The following is a 15,601-nucleotide window of genomic DNA, read 5'->3' on the forward strand; positions in this document are numbered from 1 at the left end:
TGAGGGACATGGCTAGAGGGACATGGCTGCATATGTGAGGGACATGGCTAGAGGGACATGGCTGCATATGTGAGGGACATGGCTAGAGGGACATGGCTGCATATGTGAGGGACATGGCTAGAGGGACATGGCTGCATATGTGGGGGACATGGCTGCATATGGGGGGGACATGGCTGCATTTGGGGACACATTTAAAAAAAGTATCGGTATTCGGTATCGGCGACTACTTGAAAAAAAGTATCGGTACTTGTACTCGGTCCTAAAAAAGTGGTATCGGGACAACCCTAATCTGAATGCATATATGCTCCCATGCAGGTATTGGTCTGATTTTGATTACAAGATGATTCATATTATGGATCTTTCCTGGCCTTTACTTACATTGGTATTACTCAGACAGATGTCATGAGCTAGATTTAGCTTACAGGGTCACAGAATATCTAAGTACCTTAAAGTATCTCAATAGCACCACTAAAAAACTGGAAGAGCCTATTGGCAGAGGTGTGGTGTGTAAGGTCATGGAATGGTACCCTTTTGAAATGGGGTAAACCTCAGGTTGCCACCTCATCCCTTTCAAATGAAACACATATGAAATACACATGTTCTATCTCTGGCTAAGGTTGTCATTTATTGATATATTGCATTGCCTGTACATCATTATCCACAGTACCTTTGTTATTCATTTATTTTTAAAGAATTAGGTGGCAACCCCTAAGTACATCTGCCCAGAGCTCCAAGTTTCTGGCATTGAAAGTCTGAGCAGTTTCTACACTGTACATACATTTTATATTAAAATGCCTATTTGCCTTATGTGTTGGACCAGTTCTTCAGAGAGCTTTGTGACTATCCTTTGTTTTTTATTTGCTTTTTTTGCAAGACAAATTTCTTCTGCACAGGAAAACTATACTAGAACCTGTTTAGTGAAACATCAGTTAACCTGTTGGTAATGCGCTTGGAAAGAAAACAGAACCCAGGAGCACACAAATTCTACGCATGCATTGTCACAAGTGCGAACCGAACCCAAAGCGCCATCGCTGCAAATCTAAAAATGATAATCATTTAGCAACTTTACTAAATATAGTACATTTAAATTCTTTCCCTTTACTATACTATCACGGGACAAATATGTTCCTTTTACTTCCTCTTCTCGGTTACCTGAGGGTTATTTCCTTTTCTATTAGTCATTACTTCACTAAAACAGTTCCCTCTCAAATTGCTCCTACTCTTGGAACGTGTGACCCCCTCCCATGGTATGGAGTTGGACTTAGCAACCATTTTCTAGGCCCAAGCATTATCACAGATTACTTCACCAACCCTGTGTGATCTCTGACACAAAACGTAAAGTGTTTGTAAAGGCAATAAGAAGGCTGCACAGACCTGAACCTCCTTTTCTCATGTCCCTGCCAGCGTCTCGGACTCTATCCCCTGCCGAGTGCCCCCATAGCAGCTCCCTTGCTTCTTGTGCAGAGAAACATGATTAAGCACAGACCAGATGTGTGAAACGCGTCTACGTGACTAACACCTGGTGTCCCTGGTGTATTTTGACCGTCTGCAATAGTGTTGAGCGGAATACGCCATATTCGATTTCGCGATATATCACGAATATATAGACGAATATTCGTGAAATATTCGCTAAAATCGAATATTCGTGATATTTTATCAAAAAAAAATTTTTGCAAAATTTCGCTAATGCGAATGCGAAATTGATTGCGAAATTTCGCTAATGCGAATGCGAAATTGATTGCGAAATTTTGAAACATTCAATTTCACCTGCCCTTTGGAAAAAGTGTGGTTTTATGTAATGGACCCTGCAACTAACAACAAGGTATTAATAAAATAAATACATTATTATATAGATTTGAGGGTTTACTTTGACCAATTTGTATATTGATTAGTTTAATAAATATTGAATAACCATAGATTTGGAAAATACAGATCTCTCCTCTAGACTGACCTGTATTGAGTTAGGTAAAGATCAACCGCACACTGGGGCCCCTGATTCTGTTGAGTTAAAAAAAAGCCAAGTAAACCGTTTACGTTGACATCTCTTAAATGTCTTTATGTTAAACAGTTATTATTCTCATTAAAGAGGTGAAATGCAAATGATGACACGGGACAAAAGATGGAAAATTCTTTGAAGATGTGATACACTGGAAAAACGCACAGAAACACTCCACTCTCTCCTATGACAACTGTGGTAGGAGAACTCGGATTGGCTCTGATGCAAAAGAAGGGCGGAGAAAGTATTCGCGAATATTCGCAATATGAATATTCGCGATTGCGAATATTCGGCAACATAAAAGGATCGCCTCAGCTTAGCTACTCGGCCCAGGGTCTCTAATCATACCAGCAATGCTTTTAGACATCGATGGAGATCACTAGGATGTGATCTGTTTTAAAAATAAATTTGAAAAAATACGAATATTCGGAATAGCAAATTTTGGCCGCGAAATTCGAGTTATTCGCGAATATTCGAATATGCCATATTCGTAACGAATATTCGCAATGCGAATATTCGTGAGCAACACTAGTCTGCAATAAAAGGCACTTTTGGAAACTTTGGATGTGCAGCCATTTCTTCTTTTTCTAGCACTAGCTAGCACTCCTACTTGGTTCCAATCAAGGTATACACACACCTGGAGCAGCAGATTCCTCTTCTTTTGATTCATGTGCAGAGCACTGGTTAGCCCCTTCTGCTTCCTCCTTACTGGTTGTGATTGACAGCAGTGGGAGGCAATGGATCCTGCTGATGTATCTCAGCCAATGAGAAGAGAGAGACCCAGAAGAGGCACTGCTCTTGTGCACATAGCTGGATCGAGATCAAGATTAGGTATGGATCAGGAGGTGAGCTGCACACTGAAGGTTTTTATTTTTTACCTTTGTGCATACAATGCATGAAAGTAAAAAACCTTCAGCCTTTAGAACCACTTTACCAAGGTTAGGACTCCTGATTCCAACCAAGCAACGAAGTGGTGGGAAAGGTGAGTATCAGTGGCTGGGGACATTTGATAAGTGGACAAAGTAACAAAGCATCTTTAAAGCCCAATACCAGGCAAAATCTATCTTCCAAGCGCCTCCCAGCCCCACCCTCCTCTAACCCTCCCTGCCAAGCTTAGTGATTACTTACTTTGTGAAGCTAGCTATAGTAACCTAAGTTTCCCATCCTGGTCCTTTTCCGCCACCTCTGTGATGACCCCCTGAAACTGACAATTCCTTTAACCCCCCCTGACATCAGTCTTCTCCTTGATCCTGAGAGGACCCCACCACTGCCATCTGATAGGGAATGTCAACATCATGCAGACAGTGACATGAAAACCAAAAGAACAACCCATGCAGGAAGTATACAGAAGTACTGTGAGTAAAAAGAGCTTTCAAATAGGGTTTTTATTTTTTCAGTATAGTGATTAGAGTCATGGGATTTAAAGAGGAACTATACTATACCTAGCCTAAATTCGAATTGCACGGTATTTAAAAAAAACAAAAAACATATCCATGGAATACAGACTTATCCTTCTTCCTGCCTGAAGTTCTTCTTCATCTCTCTGCTCTGGTGCCTCCATCTTGGAAAAATATTTTGTGCATGTGCAGAGATAGGAGTAGGAGTGCTAGCCCCGGCCAGCCTCTGTAAAAACTTGAGAAAAATAAGAAATGGCTTCACATCCAAAGTTTTCAAAAGTGCCTTTTATTCAGGTTTCTGCTAGGTCTACGGCAACTATCAACAAACTGATTTTTCATCATGAAAGATTATCATTCACTGTAGGCCACAGTTAAAGGATAAGTGCACTTTGACCACTTAATGCCTGAAAGTAGGGTTGTCCAGATACCGATACCAGTATCGGTATCGGGACCGATACCGAGTATTTGCGGGAGTACTCGTACTCGCGCAAATACCCCCGATACCTAAATAGAATACTTTCCCCCCCCCCGCCGTTGCCGCCGCATCGCGCCGCCGCATCGAGGGATATGGCTAGAGGGACATTGCTGCATATGTGAGGGACATGGCTAGAGGGACATTGCTGCATATGTGAGGGACATGGCTGCATATGTGAGGGACATGGCTAGAGGGACATGGCTGCATACGTGAGGGACATGGCTAGAGGGACATTGCTGCATATGTGAGGGACATGGCTAGAGGGACATTGCTGCATATGTGAGGGACATGGCTAGAGGGACATTGCTGCATATGTGAGGGACATGGCTGCATATGTTAGGGACATGGCTAGAGGGACATGGCTGCATATGTGAGGGACATGGCTAGAGGGACATGGCTGCATATGTGAGGGACATGGCTGCATATGTGAGGGACATGGCTAGAGGGACATGGCTGCATATGTGAGGGACATGGCTAGAGGGACATGGCTGCATATGTGGGGGACATGGCTGCATTTGGGGACACATTTAAAAAAAGTATCGGTATTCGGTATCGGCGACTACTTGAAAAAAAGTATCGGTACTTGTACTCGGTCCTAAAAAAGTGGTATCGGGACAACCCTACCTGAAAGTAATACAAATCTTAATGCCTAAACCCAGTTTTGAAACGTTGGCATGTGTCAATAAAATTGTACATATAATCAAAACTACTTAGTGTATCCAGGTAAATTAAACCTTGTTTTTTTTTTTCAGGATAAATTGGACCTTCATTTGATGATGGCCCAAAATGGTAATGGTACAGTATGTGTATATTATTTGTGGTTTGTAACTGTAGTATGGCCAAGAAACAATAGTGTGACTTTTGTTTGTTTCTTTGATTTGCCAAGTAGTAAAAGATAATACAATGTATGGGGGGGGGGAGTTACTGATTAAGCCCTGTGCTAATCACGTGCTTTCACAGCGTTTATGTGATCAGAGCCTGGACATCCTACTCCCAACTGTTAATACAAGCCCAGTCAGTGCCTCCTTCCCTGACCTTACCTCAACACCCCTGCCCAGATGCATACTTACCTTGATCCAACAGTAATAGGGGTTGATTTACTAAAGGAAAATAGACTGTGCACTATGAAAAGTGCAGTTGCACTCTGCAAGAGCAGTTGCTCCAGAGCTTCGTAAATGAGCAAAAGCTCTGCTGAATTCCATCATCCAATCATATGCAAGAAAAAAAGGCTGTTTTTAAAATTTTCCTTGCATGTGATTGGGTATTCTTTGCAAAGTGAAGCTTTACCCCATGTACTAAGCTTTGGAGCAACTGCCTTTAATGAATCAATCCCATAGTCTCCAGTATTCATTTTTATCACCCTCCATAAGCCTTTAGTGACCTGGCCCACCCGTGCAATGGAACCCCATAGATTCCTATGTGGCTATCACCTGAGGTTAAAGACACCCAAGGCATATACCCAAAGATGTCTATCAGGAGCTACTCTGCAGGTAAAGTCAGGACACTAAAGACTTGCGATGAAGAATTTAAATGAAACCTGAAGGCCATAGCCATTGGATGGAGGTAAGTATGCATCTGTGAAGGGTAGGCTAGGTTAGCTCAAAAAGGATGCGCTTTATTTAAAAATGCACTTATCCTTTAAAGGAAGTGTTTACTGAAAAAAATACCTAGGCTGCCCTTGCTGACTCTGCTTTTCTTGTGAAAGTGCTTGCTGCCAGTCCTATCTGCTAATCTAATAATGCCTTTGGTAAATTTAATATTGACATTCTCCGATTTAATTGTTACTTGCTTTTAAAACCATTCTAATAATAGTTACATTTTCTATAAATATTAGATTTTTCCGATATATTTTCAGTTTATATTTTTATTATTTTACCGTAAGGAGTACGATAATGCCAACTCTTTTTTCACTATTAAAAATGTACTAATAGGCTCTGCGAGCATTACATTGTATTTATAATTTATTTAAAGTTGTTTGTATCGCTATATATTTTGTATAAACTCTAAATAATTATATTAAACAGAGAACTCATAAATATTCATAATACCATTCTCTCTACAAAATTTGCAATGTCCCAAATCCCCATTTTAAACTTTTAAAAGTAAATGTTCTGCCTAAGAGCAGGCACTGTTGGATGGCTTTTGTTGCCATAAAATCTTCCTGTTTATGCGTTTGAGAAAGGATACTATGGATGACAGGGGTCTGATTTCCCTGATTTTATGGCTAAGCATTGCCCACTGTCAACCACAGGATACTGACGCGTTTCGCAATCAGTGTTGCATCCTTAGCTTACTGAGGATGCAACACTGATTGCAAAACGCGTATAGGCTGCTGATACCCACAGAACCGTGCGCTGATCGTGAGGTAGGCGCTGGGGGAACCTGAGAGGGACAACTTTTACCTTCCATCTTGGCTTGGCTTTGCATACATGGTTGGAGATGCTTGGTGCCGGCATACGGGCACATTTAAATGTGAGTGCAATATCTGTTTGTTTTTAAGTAGCCAATATTTTTTTTTTACGTATTACACCATGAGGGGCACTCCTCTTATTTATGAGCTATTGTAGGAGAGATAGAGACCCCATTGGCATATTCAAGGCATCTGGCGATTGGTGAACAGACGTGTAAAAGGAGTGGTTATCCTGGGAATGAACCAAAGGCATTTTGATTGATTGAGATCTGGTGAGTGGCCATTTCTAGCGGTGACGGGAATATCACAGAAAGTGGTGTCATTATCGTTGTACTATAAACCCACGGGAGAAGCACTTAAATGAATATTTAATCAGCACATTGGAACTTTAATGAACAGAGGATTTATTATGTAATCCTCCATCAAATTGTCACATATATATGTTGTTTCACCATATATATTGTTCTATAATATTGTTTTATATTTTTTTAGTTTTTGTATAACACTTGTTTGCCTTGGATGGGCAGTCACCTTTAATACATTGGATAAGGGTACTAAAAGCACTACTGTATATGAGCACTATGCCAACTGTATAGACAGATTCACGTAAGTTGCATATAGGTTTATGTCTCCTTTGGGTGCACTTATATTCCCCATGAGAAGAACATTAGCACATTTGTTTATTTAAATAGAGGTGTTGTGTATTGATGATTAATACTATAATCAGTACCTAGAAACAGATGGTGATAAATAAAGGGAAAAAGAAGGGGAGCGCAATTCACTCACCACACATATACTGGTTCTCTTGTATTTAGTGATGATGTGACTGCTGACAAAAGCAGCAAGATGAATTCTGAAGTTTTTCGGGCAATATTATCTGCTCATATTCAGCCAAATGCTTCAGAACTCATTGGACGGCGCTTCACAGTGCAGATGGACAATAACCCGAAGCATACTGCAAAAGCAACCAAAGAGTTTTTTAAGGGAAAGAAGTGGAATGTTATGAAATGTCCAAGTCGTTTACCTGACCTGAATACGATTGAGCATGTATTTCACTTGCTGAAGACAAAACTGAAGGGAAAATGCCCCAAAAACGTGAAAGTGAAAGTTTGATTTATGATTGTTAATCTGTCCCATTACTTTTGGTCCCTTAAAAAGTGTGAGGCACATATACGAACTGCAAAGTAAACATCCAAACATATAAAGTGCTATGTGCATAAATAATAAGTGTACACACCTAGTGCAATCATATAAAGTGCAAGATACAATAAATAGACTGTGTACACAGGCAGCAAACTGGTGCAAATTCCACGGTATTGGCCCAGATTCAAGTAGAATCGCGCAATATTTGCGTGGGCAAAGAGCAAATTTTTTTCTCTGTGCCCACGCAAATATTGCGCTTTGCCCACGATTCACGGAGCAATTGCTCCGTAAATTGCGCGGGCAATATGCTAAGCAGCCGGGCGCAAGGCTGCCTAATGTAAATGATCCCGCCGGGGGCGGGAATCATTTAAATTAGGCGCGCTCCCACGCCGAGCGAACAGCGCATGCTCCGTCGGGAAACTTTCCCGACGTGCATTGCGGAAAATGACGTCGCAAGGACGTCATTTGCTTGTAAGTGAACGACGTTAAATTTGAACGTCGCAAGCGGGAGGCGCAGCTATACTTTAGCATTGGCTGCGCCTGCTATTAGCAGGAGCAACCTTATGCTAAAGGCGCCGTACGGAAACTCCGTACCTTGCGTAGGCAGGGCCCGCGCAACTTTTGTGAATCGGTGGTAGTATGCGGCCAACGCAAGAATGCAGCCTGGGATGTGAAGGCATAAGGAGGCTTATGTTTATCACATCCTAGGCTGCATTCGGTGTAACGAGGTTCCTGAATCAGGAGCACTCGTTACACCGGAGCAAGTAAGCACTTGCGCCGCGCAACTATGGTTGCGCGGGCGCAAGTGCTTCTTGAATCTGGGCCATTGTGTGCAAAATCTGCAAAGCAAAGAATTGTGCAATTTCGTAATAACAAAGTGCAAAGTGACAATAAATAAATGTAGATAAACTCCTTACTGCAAAACGTATAACATCCATGTCCTAAGGACTGCAATCAGAACAACTGTCAAAAATTATGTATACAGTCCCATGGGTTCAAAAGTGCAAATGCAATCAGATCATGGACAGACAACAATGGACCAATCCTCCCTGTGTGCTATATATGTGTTCCAATGTGCAAAAATGGTGCAAAGTGCTGAGTGCTGGAGAGATGCAAGTCTCTTCTTCGTGCAACTAGACACTAAAGTGTGGGTGGTCTCTTACCTTGCAGGAATGAGACAACCACATATAAAGTAAGCCAGCGGTAGAGTTCATCTCTTGGGTTCCTGGACCAGCAAATAATGAGCTTGGTCTTTGTCCCTTAGTGGTAGCAAGGTATAAGCCATGATTAAGCACTGATTTGTAGTGTGAAACTTGTAGGTGTTATTCCTGTTTTCTGCTTGTTTTTGTAGTGTATTTTCCCATTTTTACATTAAAGACAACCTTATGTTTTTTTGGAGTGCGGCTGTCCATCCTTTTTCCTCAACTAATTGCTTTGTGCATTGCCGGCACCCTTGATCTCCTGAACAGTTGCTGATTGTTCAACACACCCACCTGGAGCGGTCATTCCCTTTCTCTAAGGTACAAAAAGAAAGGGAATCACAGATAGTGTAGTAAGTTTTTTTAAAGTGCGTGATTTTATTAGTAAACAGTTCAAGGGTACTCACATAAAATTCCCTGATGAAGTCACATGGGTTGTGACGTCACGCGTAGGGAAAGAGAGGCACTCAAGTTGCCGCTAGCAGACGAGCTTGGAGCTCGTAGGAGATATTTACAGTGTTCATGCTTTTATGTGAGTACCCTTGAACTGTTTTTACATTTTATTTTACACTCTCCCCATGTTGAGGGCATGTGGCCCGGTATGGTTCAGGAGGGGGGGCACTCTCTTGCCCCCTTTTCCTGTGGCCTGCCAGGTTGTGTGCATGGACAAGGGTCTGGTATGGATTTTGGGGGACCCCCACGCCATTTTTTTTAAATTTTGGCGTGGGGGTTCCCCTGACCTGAAGGGCCAGGTATGGATTTTGGGGGGGCCCCAAGCCATTTTCTTTTTAATATTGGCGCAGGGTTCCCCTTAACCACTTCAATACACTGTGTTATATAAACTACGCTGCCTGCATTGACTGAATATATATATAAATACATATTCTAGACTATGTATACTGTATATATCAAATACACTGACACTAACTAACCTGCCTAATGTAATGTATGTAGCTGTAATTACTGCATTAGTTGAAAAATAATGCCGTGGGGTCCCCCCAGTCCCTACAGGTCTGGTATGGATTTAAGGGGAACCCCACGCCAAAATTAAAAAACAAAACGGGCATAGGGGTCCCCCCCGAGATTCAAAACCAATCCATAACTGAGAATGCAGCCCGGCAGGTCAGGAAAAGGGGGGCGAGTAAGCGTCCCCCTCCTGAACCATATCAGGCCACATGCCCTCAACACTACAGGCCGTCGCACTACACAGTTGATGGTAGATCTCAAGGAGAGTATACAATCAGATTGTATAGTGTATGGCCATCTTTATACACCTAAAACTACTAGTTGCGCTTTCAATGCCATTAATTGTTAATGGCACACCAAACACAGAAGCAAACACACATTTTGCCATGTGAAAAAACAAGTAGCAAATACTGTAAAACGCACAGTAAAAAACACGCACAAAACGCAAAAATGTCCCATAAGCCATGTGTTGTGCAGCCAATTAAAATCAACGGGCTGCCCTATGTGTGTCAAAGGAAAAATGAGTAGGAGACATGGCCAGGAACGGCATGCAAAAGGAAATGTTTCTCACAGCTTCGCTCTAATACAGTGCAGTGATCCTCTCCCAGCAGCAATACAGCGTCAATTCCGAGCTTTCCAGCTGGCTACCAAATTCGGTTTACCCATCGGCCCTCTGCACCCTTGGAAAAATTGAAAAAAAAGGAAGAATTTGCAGGCATAGAAATCCAAGATGGCGCTGGCGCAGCCCTGACACAGCGCACTCCACGGCTGCTGAGAAGGCTAATGAGGACAGCAGCAAAAAGACTTTCAAGAACCAGGGTAAGGAACACCGAAAGACATGATCTACTGTCATTGATATGCAATAGTCTGGCAGCTTACCTGTTTCCATCTGTCTATTAAGAGGCCTGACTCTGTTCTGGTTACCTTCTTATGTCCTCTCCTTCCTGTATGGCCCCACCCAGGAAGTCTATATTAACTGTTGCACTACAGGCCTGCAGTGCTGTTCAACAGTGTTGTTTGCTTTAGTTCCTGTCTGCAGTGTGCTACGATTATCTTCCTGTGTACCGTTTTTGGCTCGTCCCTGACTTCTCCTGTTTGCCTGTGATCTTGACCTTTTGCCTGTCCCTCGGTTACCCCTGTCTGCCTGTTGCCCCGACCTCTGCTTACCCATCACTACCGCTTGTCTGCTTGCTGCTTCCCCTCTCTCCCTGCGGAGCGTGACCTAGAGGATCCCAGGGTCGCGACCTGGATCCAGCTGCGGCGAAGGCCATCCTCACCACTAGAGGCTCTGGTAAACACAAAGCTGGGTCTTAGACTCCGTGCCCTGGGCGATCTTGGGTTCACACTTCCTCTCTTATCGCAGCAGTCAGTCATAGGTTTCACTACCCTGTGGTGCATCCCTGACCCCAACGGGGTGCACTTGTCACCTGGCCACAGGTGACCTGACATCTACTATGCCCAAAAACTGGGGGAGACTTGGACAATGCCACAGGAGAGGTTGCAGGGATCTCTCACTTGTCAGCACCTGAGACACAGGAGCAGCCTCCAAACAATGTATATAATGTTGAGCCTGACTGCAATGCAGAGCTGCTGCCTTCTCTGCCTCCAGCTCCTGATACAGAAGAGCTGTAGCAACCAACTTTAGCTGAAATACTGAGAACAGACCATGTATGTACAGTGACAGTCACACTTAAAGAGCAGTTTGGGGGTCTGAGGGAGGATGTGGCACTACCTAGACAAGACCTTCAAAAAATATCTGGGAACGGACGACTGCTCTGGAGAGCAGAGTTTGTGATATTAAAGATAAACTTCCGCCGGTTACTAGCGAAGCTCATGTTGCACACCAGCTAGCTAAAGATGTTAATAACAGACGGATGATTTGGAAAATCGCCTAGGCCGTAACAACATTTGCATAGTGGGCCTGCTGGAAAAAACGGAGGGGAAAGAGCCAATGGCATTTATCGAGAGGTGGCATATTAATCTATTTGGCAAGGATGCTTTCTTCCCCCTTTTCACGGTTCAAAGGGCTCATCGTACTCTTGGCCGCCCATTGCTACTGGTTTTAGCCCAGACTCCTTCATTACAGGGACAGGGAGGCAGTGCGGAGATGTGCATGGGAGCATGTCAATGTGCAGTTAAATGGCACCAGGGTACAGAGACGCCGGGTCAAGTTTGCAGATGCAATTACCTTACGCAATGTTGTTTCCTGCAAAGCTGCGGGTTACGGCAAACCGGCATGCCCACTTCTTTGAATGGGCCCAGGATGCTACTACATGGCTTGACCAGAATGAACAGGCCCTACGCTATCGTAGAGAGGAGGAAGAGGGTGATTGATCCGGGATCAGCACTTACCCGTTGAGAAGCATGGTTCTTATTCGCTTAGAGCTCTCCATTAGCTAGTTTTTGTTCTGCTGGGAAACTCGATATGGTTATCGAATCTTGAGCTATTTTGTGATCTAACAACAAATGCGCACTGTTTCTACAAAAGGAAAGAACAGGATGCTATATTCTTTTTGTTCTGAATGTGGGACATGGGGGTCTGTCCTGTTCATGGCTTTGTTTTTATTTTACCTACAATGCAGGCTTCATTGGGTGGGTAGACGAGCCTGGACCCACCACTATGCACGAGTTGGCATCGTTGTGCCGTGTTATTTTCAGTTTGTGCTAACAGCCCTTTTATTGGGGAGGAGAAGTTGTTAGGATTTCCCTTGCCTGATTGAGGATTAACCAGTTATGCCAGTTCCTGTGCCCTTGAGATCCGAGAGGATTTGTACCATTATACCACAGAGAAAGTGTTGATATTTTTATGCATCTCTAAATTTCCCCAATGGCTGAGATTCCTGTAATTCATGGAAAGACAGGGGTCTAAGTTCCCCTCTTAAACGTATGATGATAGTTACATGTTTGAAAAAATTTCATCCAGCCATCCTATTTTTCCAAGAGTCTCATTTGACTGCAGAAACACAGATTTGTCTTATTCTTGGGTGGGAAGGGCGTACCATTCCATGCACACCTCGTTCTCTAGAGGTGTGAGTGTCCTGGTACATAGCTCAAAAACTTTCCAAGAATTTGATGTGTGTGTAGACTCTGAAGGACACTTTATTTGTATGCAATGTTGGAATGGGTCACTGCATGTATTCTTGCATGTATATATGTATACAGTATCTCACAAAAGTGAGTACATCCCTCACATTTTTGTAAATATTTTATTATATCTTTTCATGTGACAACACTGAAGAAATTACACTTTACTACAATGTAAAGTAGTGAGTGTACAGCTTGTATAACAGTGTAAATTTGCTGTCCCCTCAAAATAACTCAACACACGGCCATTAATGTCTTAACCACTGGCAACAAAAGTGAGTACACCCCTAAGTGAAAATGTCCAAATTGGGCTCAAAGTGTCAATATTTTGTGTGACCACCATTATTTTCCAGTACTGCCTTAACCCTCTTGGGCATGGTGTTCACCAGAGATTCACAGGTTGACGCTGGAGTCCTCTTCCACTCCTCCATGATGACAGAGCTGGTGGATGATAGAGACCTTGCACTCCTCCACCTTCTGTTTAAGGATGCCCCACAGATGCTCAATAGGGTTTGGGTCTGGAGACATGCTTGGCCAGTCCATCACCTTTACCCTCAGCTTCTTTAGCAAGGCAGTGGTCATCCGATGGATCCAAGCTCATATAGACCCATATCATTACTACAAAGTGACATTAAGTTTCTAGCAAAGATCCTGACACTTATGCGGCATACGCATACACACGGTCGGAATTTCCGAAACAAATGTTCGATGTGAGCTTGTTGTTGGAAAATCCGACCGTGTGTATGCTCCATCGGACATTTGCTGTCGGAATTTCCGACAACAAATGTTTGAGAGCTGGTTCTCAAATTTTCCGACAACAAAAGTTCTTGTCGGAAATTCCGATCGTGTGTAGCCAATTCCGATGCACACAAATCCACACATGCTCGGAATCAAGCAGAAGAGCCGCACTGGCTATTGAACTTAATTTTTCTCGGCTCGTCGTACGTGTTGTACGTCACCGCGTTCTTGACGTTCGGAATTTCCGACATTTGTGTGACCGTGTGTATGCAAGACAAGTTTGAGCCAACATCCGTCGAAAAAAAATCCACGGTTTTGTTGTCGGAATGTCCGATCGTGTGTACGCGGCATTAGGCTCAATAGAGTAATTACATCTATTGCGCACTCAGACCAAGCTGGATTTATGCCCAATAAGTCCACTGCGGTCAACCTAAGGAGACTCTTCTTAAATATACAATCCCCAGCTGACAATGTAGGACACAGGGCTCTGCTTTCACTAGATGCTATGAAGGCTTTCGATAGCATTGAGTGGATGTATCTGTGGCGGGTTCTCCAGAAGTTTGGCTTTGGTGAAACATTTATATCCTGGGTCGGCTTAATATACTTTCACCCGCAGGCAGCTATTCGAGCATCAGGCAGCACGTCTCATACTTTCGCTCTGTGGAGGGGAACAAGACAGGGGTGCCCTTTGTCACCCTTGATTTGCATGGCCATTGAACCATTGGCAATCCAGATTATAGATAATCCGGGCATTACTAGTTTCTGTTATGGGGACAGACAGAAAAAAGTGATGATACAATGATTCTGCTAGGGGATGTGGAAAGCTCTCTTAAAGAAACTATGTCTACCATAAGGGAGTTTGGTAGACATAGTCCACCCTTTTGCCCTTAGATGTGGGTGGTGCACCTCAGGCAGTGGCGGCAGGTGCTCAAAATTTTTTAGGGGGGCGCAAACAAACGAAAAAAAAACCCAGCAGCCTCACTGTGCCCAAACGTAGCTACTGTGCCCATCAATTGCCACCACTGTGCCCATCAAACGCAGCCACTGTGCCCATCAATTTTCGCCACTGTGCCATCAAATGCAGCCACTGTGCCCATCAATTGTTGCCACTGTGCCATGCCATCAAACGCAGCCACTGTGCCCATCAATTGTCGCCACTGTGCCATCAATTGTCACCACTGTGCCAGGCCATCAATTGTCACAACTGTGCCGTGCCATCAATTGTCGCCACTGTGCCGTGCCATCAATTGTCGCCACTGTGCCATCAATTGTCGCCACTGTGCCATCAATTGTCGCCACTGTGCCATGCCATCAATTGTCGCCACTGTGCCATCAATTGTCGCCACTGTGCCATCAATTGTTGCCACTGTGCCATGCCATCAAACGCAGCCACTGTGCCATGCCATCAAACGCAGCCACTGTGCCATCAATTGTCGCCACTGTGCCATGGCATCAAACGCAGCCACTGTGCCATCAATTGTCGCCACTGTGCCATGCCATCAATTGTCGCCACTGTGCCATGCCATCAATTGTCACCACTGTGCCCATCAATTGCCGCCAGTTTGCCCCCTTTATAAACCGCCAGTTTGCCTGTAAAATGCCGCCAGATTGCCCCCCCGCCCGGCACTTACCTTTCTCGGGTCAGCCATCCTCCCTCCACTGTCCCTCGATGTCTTCTCCCGCTCTCGAGGTCACTTCAGCCAAACAGGTTACCGGTAACTAGACCTGGTGAACCTGATTGGCTGAGACGCGTGTCAGTGTTAACCAGGGAATGCACACCCTGTGCGTCCCCTAGTTAACTATTTGGAAGCCGATTAGAGCCAACAGGCTGTGATACACACTAACAAAGCCAACCAACTGCTGTTATTCAGATGGCCGGCGCTCACCAGGGGGCCGGCCATCTGAATAGTGGGCGGCAGCGGCGCTGGTGACAATACATAGATTCATGCAATGCATGAATCTATGTATTGTTGACTTCAGTTGTGGTGCAGGAGAGAGAGGGGCCGGCGCTCCTGCGCCCACTGTCGACGCACCGCCACTGACCTCAGGGTGCCTACTCCATACCAATTGTTACCTCATTCCAATTTCTGGGAGTCCAGGTGACACCCTATATCTGGGAATATGAGGGGCTTAATATTTCCCCACTGTTACAAAAATTCCAGGATCACATTAAAACATGAAACTTCCTCCACC

The sequence above is a fragment of the Rana temporaria genome, chromosome 1 (genome assembly GCF_905171775.1).
Source record: "Rana temporaria chromosome 1, aRanTem1.1, whole genome shotgun sequence".
Taxonomy (NCBI): domain Eukaryota; kingdom Metazoa; phylum Chordata; class Amphibia; order Anura; family Ranidae; genus Rana; species Rana temporaria.